Below are 6,608 nucleotides of genomic sequence, written 5' to 3'. Positions count from 1 at the left end.
CCGGTCCAGTCGGTCCAATTTTTTCACGAATCCTACATATAAATAAATGTTAATTGTAAAAATCAAACGGACGTATATATATATATAATATAAATATACATTTAATAAAATAGAAATATGCAGTTTGGCGAGGTAAACACCACGTCAAAGGAGTAAAGCTCGCAAATTAGGTATATCAGAGAGTTTCCGGCGCGTCGAAATTGGGACGGGCGAGGCTCGTCGAAGGGAACGAGATCCGATGGTGGAGTTAAACGCGAAAACAAGCGTATCCAGCCGCAAGTGCCCTGCGCTACGAGTCATCGCTAATACCCTGCTCCGTGTCACGATACCAGCGAGAATGTGCTCTCCTCATCGATGCGCGCTCGCCCGGTCTATGCCGATGCGCACTATGCTCTCTCTCTCTCTCTCTCCCTCCCTCCCTTTCCTAACTCACTCACTCACTCACTCACTCACTCTCAGAGGCGGCAACGAGAACGATGAAGCGTCGCTCCTGCTGCTAGAGGCACGTATAACAGCTGTATCTCCACCCCGCACTCCTAGTCCTGCTGAAACTTTCAGTAATTACTGTAATTAGTCCAATTAACGGACTCGCTCGAGCGACCTCTCTGCATCTCTCTCTCTTTCCCTCTCTCTCTCTCTCTCTCTCTCTCTCTCTCTCTCTCTCTGTCTCTCCATCTCTTTCTCTCAGTCTGTCTCTGGCGCCAGCACAGTACCTACCGACGGTCCTCCCTTTCGCTCTCGACGCCACCGAGACTACGCTCTACCAGCATATTCGCGTCAACGCCCCCACCGACACAACCCACAACGACGACTGCCTCGTTGGCGATGTGGCTGAAAGCAACACGCTCGGAGTACCAACAATCTACTTTGCGGGCTCCGACTCTCTCTTCTCTCTACGTCTACTACCTATCTATGTACCTTCCTATACGCGTATCTATGTTTCTCCCTATATCTCTTCCGTGTCATCTACATGCTCAATGTATTTGTGTGCCAAAGCACATACATCTACTACCATCGCAGTAGTATTCACAGACCAAAACCCTTCAAACCTCTTCTACACTTCCTCCGACTGTGACTCTCGGTACGCTAACGGCGCACTCTTCTCTTTCTCTTTCTCTCTCTCGTTCTCTCGTTCTCTCGTTCTCTCGCTCTCTTGATACTCGTAATCCCAACAGGAGAACTGTCTCCGCGCGATTCGAGATACACGGTGTACCTTTCAATTTTCACGCCGGAAGGCAAAAGGGATGTTCCCGAGGGAACGGCAAAAGGCGTTTTCGAGTAGTTTCCGGAGCAACGATCTACTCTCTCGTTTTTTATTTTTTATTTTCTTCTTTTTTTACTTTTCTTTTCTTTTCTTTTCTTTTCTCTTCTCTTCTCTTCTTTTCTACCTTCGTCTATAACGATAACGAACGAGATGTAAGGGGTTGAAATTTTTCCTACTACAAGTTCACCGTAAAATATGATATATCTACTTAGTAAATTGATAGTTGCACAATGTTCTTTTCTATTCTGCTCTCTCTCTCTCTCTTTCTCTCTGTTTCTTTGATGGTTTGGAAAATAATTTCAACTTGTTGTTAGGATAAATCGATACAAGGTTAGACGTTCCGAGAACCCAAGTTATTTTTCGAGAGGATGTTTCAACGAGTAAGCGTTTTCCGGAAACGAAGTTTGCAGTGGAAAAATATTGAGAGAAATATACTGTTTGCCGTGCTTTTTAGCGAAAAACAGAACGATTTCTTTGTTCCCGTGCTTCGAACTCTCTCTCTCTCTCTCTCTCGAATTACGTAACTACCTTTTTTCAAGAAAATTCAGTACACCCAGGATGAAACAACGCAATTAAGGTTAAAACTGTTTGAGAATGAGTAAAGAAACGGACGGCAAATCACGAGTCACCCGTTAGACGACTGGAAAGAGAGAAGATTGTAGTGAAGTGGCAAAGGGGTGGCCTCGGAGAGAGAAATGGCGGAGAGGTGGGGGGGAGGAACGGGGTGGTTGAGGTCGCGTTGCCATTAACACCTCCGCCGGTGACGCAGTGTACTTCAAACAAATTAAGCGCGGCCGTAATTGCGTTACGGCTGCGACGCCGAGGAGTCTCTTTCGAGTCTCGGCAACGGCTTCCTCCTTCTCAACCCCCAGCCCACCCAAAGGAAGAGAGGGTGGGTATTGGCGTGCGCGCGCTTCTCCTAGATATGACGGGGGTGGCGGTGGCGGTGGCGGTGGCGGCGGTTATAAGCAAGGGTTGACGAAGAGAGGTGGCGAGAGAAGCCGGCTGACAACCTTCGGGGGTGGTTGTTGGCACTGGAAGGATAAAAGGTTGCATCAAGGTGCTGCCCGCAGCGGTACACCGAGAGAGAAAAGGCTTTGAATCTTTCGCGAGCTTCTGCTTATTTTTACGCTCTATGTTTTTTTACAGACGACAGGGGGATCCATCCTATAGCTTTTACCACTGCGGCGCAGTGCTGTTACTTGTACCATTGCTGCTACTGCTGCTGCTGCTGCTGCTGTTGCCGTTGCTGATGATGATAGCAGAGAGTCGGTAATACGCGCGAACCTACCGCTCTGATAATCTACGCTCGCCGAGTAATTAAGAGATACGTATATTTTTATGCGTATAAACGTGCCGAGCGATGCTATTACGTACATGCCTACATACATTCATGCGTACATACAAATATATCTACGTAGCCAGTGTATCTCTGCATAGGTAGTTTGCGAGGAAATACGTAGCATAATAATGATCCCGTTGATTCGCTAGCACGATAGTTAAAGGATGAAAAATATGGGCTCTGGTTGTACAGAATACGCAGAGTACCTACACGAGACTGGATACACGATTCACGACTGAAAAATATAATTACTTTTTCCGAGCTAATTTCCGTTTATGCGAACCGTGTCCACGGAGAGATGCTTTTTATCGGTGCAACCTGCCATTACCGTTAAACACATTTTCTTCTCCATCCCTCGACAACGAGCTCGCTCGCTCTCTCGCTCGCTTTCTCTCTCTCCCGAGAGAATCATTGTAAAATTGGAAAAAAATGTTATTCGGCCCTTCCAACAGTTACCTTCCCCTCCTCCGGCCTCGTTACGTTGCCTATCCAACTGTTTTTAACGTGGAAACTTTATATTCCTATCCAAACGAAAATAATATTTGCTAATGTATCATAAATTGTCGTCGATTCTTTTTTTATGAATATATTATTATATATATACATATATTTATACACTTTCAAGCGACAACATATTTTTAATCGAATATACGTAAAATCGTGATAAACGTTTTAATATAATGTTTGATAACGTATGTAGGTAGATTAAGCATTTATCAAGAAGGATCGAACGCGTAAGTTTGCTGCTTAATGTTAGCATGTAAAGCGATATGAATGTTAACGACGGAATACGACGTTTCGCCTAATGTTAGATTACGACACTCCGAGGCAACTCGTTCGAGCGTGTCGTCGATCGTTATCGAGCGTCAGAGTTATTTCTCATAAACACCAGTATTCGTGGTAAATACAGTTATACATAGTAATATATCTATATATCTATCTACCGATTTTGCGAACATAACGCATTTTACGTAAGCAGCCGGATCAACTCGGCGCAAATACGACGACACGTAGCAATCGAATTTGACAAGGTGCTGAGCGCGTTACTTTACGATCGTTACTCTTCGAAAAAATCATAAAATACTCGACTGCGCATTTATGCACGATAAATATCAAATTTATTCTCAAAGTGGATAAACCCGCAAACTATCTAATAGGAATGTGTGTATATATGTATAGCTTATTTTTAAAATTCAAATATCTCCTATGCACCATGTTGTTCAAATAAATAAATAATTTTTAAGTCGACATCTCAAACTCGAATTCTATCAATATTAGATACCCTGTCTTTTTATTTCTCCCTTTCTCAAATCTCTCTTTTATTATAAAAAAAAAACCTGTATATTTCTAAAATGTAAACTTTCTTTGTTCATAGCTGTATCAATTCCAATCACGTTCTTCTAAAGTTAAGAGAAAGAGAGAGAGAAAGGGAGAAAACCGGTGTAACATTAAAGACTCTCGGATGCAGGTGCGTGTAGTACCTTATCGATCTTACGATCACCGAATGACAAGAAGCTAGTATTATCACTAACAGGTGCTTCCTACGCTAGCTCTCGATGCTCACCCGAAGAGAATACCAATCGGGTTAAAAGGAGGGAATCGATCGGTGGTAAGCCGAGACCGTTAAATATCGACTCGTACGCTCGAATTAATGAGAAAGGGTGGAGAAGGTAAGCGCATCCCGAGGAAAACTGCTCGTTCTGAATTTTCACTGAGCCGACGATTTACTTCGCACCTCTCTCACTCTCTCTCTCTCTCTTTTCCTTTTTCGCTCCTCCAGAAAGCCATGTCCTGACGAAGCAGAACACCACCTAATATTCTCTTCGCACGACCCCGCAATCCCAAGCATAAAATATACGTTCGTTCCAATTTCAAACGGGACTCGTGCGAATTCGCGATGACAGCTCATTTCGAATTCTTCGAATACGCGCGCGCGCTCTGAAACTCGCACGAATGTTTCAAGGAGAGAAAGAAAAGGGTCGTCGTTCATCGAAGAAAAGGAAAGAAGGAGACGGATGAACGAAGTGGAAGGGAAAGGGGAAAGGAAAAAATAGAGGAAAAGGAAAAAAAGTAGAGAAGAGAGGAGAGAAGAAGGTATAAGGAGCAGGATATAAAGACGGAATCCGCGAAGCTCGCTCGTATATTTTAATCAGGAACTTCTGCTTCCACCCCTCTCTTTCTTTATCTCCGTCTCATCTCCCTCTCCCCAAGCCCTCTCTTGTGCTCTCGGGCGGAGCCCGAGAGACTTATAAAAGCTGGAGAGAAGAGGACTCGCCGAGGAGAAATGCGGAAGAGAGCGAGATGTAGGAAGAAAGAAAGAAGAACCGAGGGACTGGGAGAGTTCAAGAGAGAAGGAGGGTGGGAGAGAGAGGGAGAGAGAGAGAAAACCAAGCCGGATGAAAAGAGCTGAATAACTCCGGGATAAAAGCTGAATAAATCTTTTTATTATGCCCTGTCCCCACGTCTGTTCCGCCTTACTCAACCACCTAGCCCGGGGCTCCGTTCACACGTCCTCCTACCTTTCTTTCTCTCAGCCTCTCCTTCTTCCCTTTCTTTTCTTCTTTCATTCGATCCTCGTTCCTCCTTCGTCTTCTTCTTCTCCTCCCCCGTCCTCCTCCCCGTCTGCGTATCGCTCGAACCAGCTATCTCCTCGAGGCACTACCCTCCCTTTGCATTTAGTCGGGCCGTTGTAAACTCTCGCGTTTCTCGTTACCCAACCCCTAAATATTCTTACCGAGCGATTTCAAAAAGATAACTACAACGAGGAGCAGATTCTCGCGATTTCGTCGCGACGGATATTGAAAAATAGAGGTGCCCGAGATAAAAGAAATTGTTGCTGGTGTTGGTGGTGGTGAGTGGGTTGGGGAGGGGGGTTGTAACGCTTGTTCATCGACGAATAATCTCGTTTCTTTTTATTTTTCTCCCCCTCTCGACAGCAGCATCTCGGCATACAGATAAACGGATATGAAAATCGCTAAAACCCATTTTGGCGACGGGCGATGCATCGTTGCGAAAAAGCAACGACTTTTATTTGCACGTCGGTATATATGCACGGACATACGTGTACGTAAGTATGCGTGTACGGTTACGTCCTACACGTTTACGCACACACATCGATCAATCATAATTCCTTTCCGCTGTGCGGCCACAGAATATTCCGAACGAGCTTCCGCATTTTCCGACAGAGGGTAGTAATAATCGTGCGATGTACGCGCGGCACGTTTCATTTAGCAAATTGGCAATAAATGGCGATGGGCATAGCACGAAACTCACCCCATAAACACGCTCTGACCCTCTTCCACCTCGTCTATCCCCAACCATCATTCCATCCTTCCTCTTTCCCTTCCTACATCACACGTTTCTGCCTCCCATCACCGAATCTCTCTCTCTCTCTCTTTCTCTCTTTCCCTCTTTCTCCCTTTTGCGGCGTCAACCCTCGACGAATTAAGTTCCAAAAGGGAGAAGAGAGAGAAAGTTTATAGGGGTTAGTAGCCGATTTCAACCCCTGCCACTGAGATTGGTATCTACCGTAACAAAACCCCTATTCCCTTTTCACCCTCCCCTTCGTACTCTCCTACCTGTCAATCCCTACACTCTCTCTCGCTTCCCTCTATACTTTAGCATGCGTGTGTTTGGTCATGACCAACGACTAGGAGAACGGCGACGACGTATCGGCCTTTCGTCGAGGGTAACTTGCCTCGAAGGGTGAGACAGAAAGATCGTCGACGTTCAACGAGTAATACGTGTATATATATATGTATATATGAGAAAGTGTGTGTAAGTATACTTGCGTACAAATACATACGTGTGCGAACTAGTGAGTTGCTGGCCGCCTGCGGGTATGTAACACGCGATCGTCAAACCCAAAGCCATAAACGTAAACAAGGGTTGTTAGAACGGCCTCCGGGCGAGAGGAGGCACTTACAATCAGGACTAAATATTTTGCACCCTCTGTCAGTGGTTCTCAATCTTCTTGACTTCCACTTACTCTCCATTATAGTA

The 6,608-nt window shown here is 45.2% G+C and overlaps 1 long non-coding RNA gene across 2 annotated transcripts in view; it reads left to right on the top strand.

The window, feature by feature from the left end:
- LOC122526505 overlaps positions 1–3,412 on the top strand; it is a 45,970-nt gene extending 42,558 nt beyond the window's left edge. For both annotated transcript variants that reach the window (XR_006306087.1, XR_006306086.1), the window contains one exon: positions 2,414–3,412. This is a non-coding gene — a long non-coding RNA (uncharacterized LOC122526505). The remainder of the gene's footprint in view (positions 1–2,413) is intronic.
- The last annotated feature ends 3,196 nt before the right edge of the window (positions 3,413–6,608 follow it).

Source organism: Polistes fuscatus, unplaced genomic scaffold, assembly GCF_010416935.1.
Source record: "Polistes fuscatus isolate 324 unplaced genomic scaffold, CU_Pfus_HIC Scaffold11, whole genome shotgun sequence".
In the NCBI taxonomy this organism is placed as follows: Eukaryota; Metazoa; Arthropoda; class Insecta; order Hymenoptera; family Vespidae; genus Polistes; species Polistes fuscatus.
Note: the sequence above shows the minus strand (reverse complement) of the source record. Positions and strands in the feature narration are given on the sequence as shown.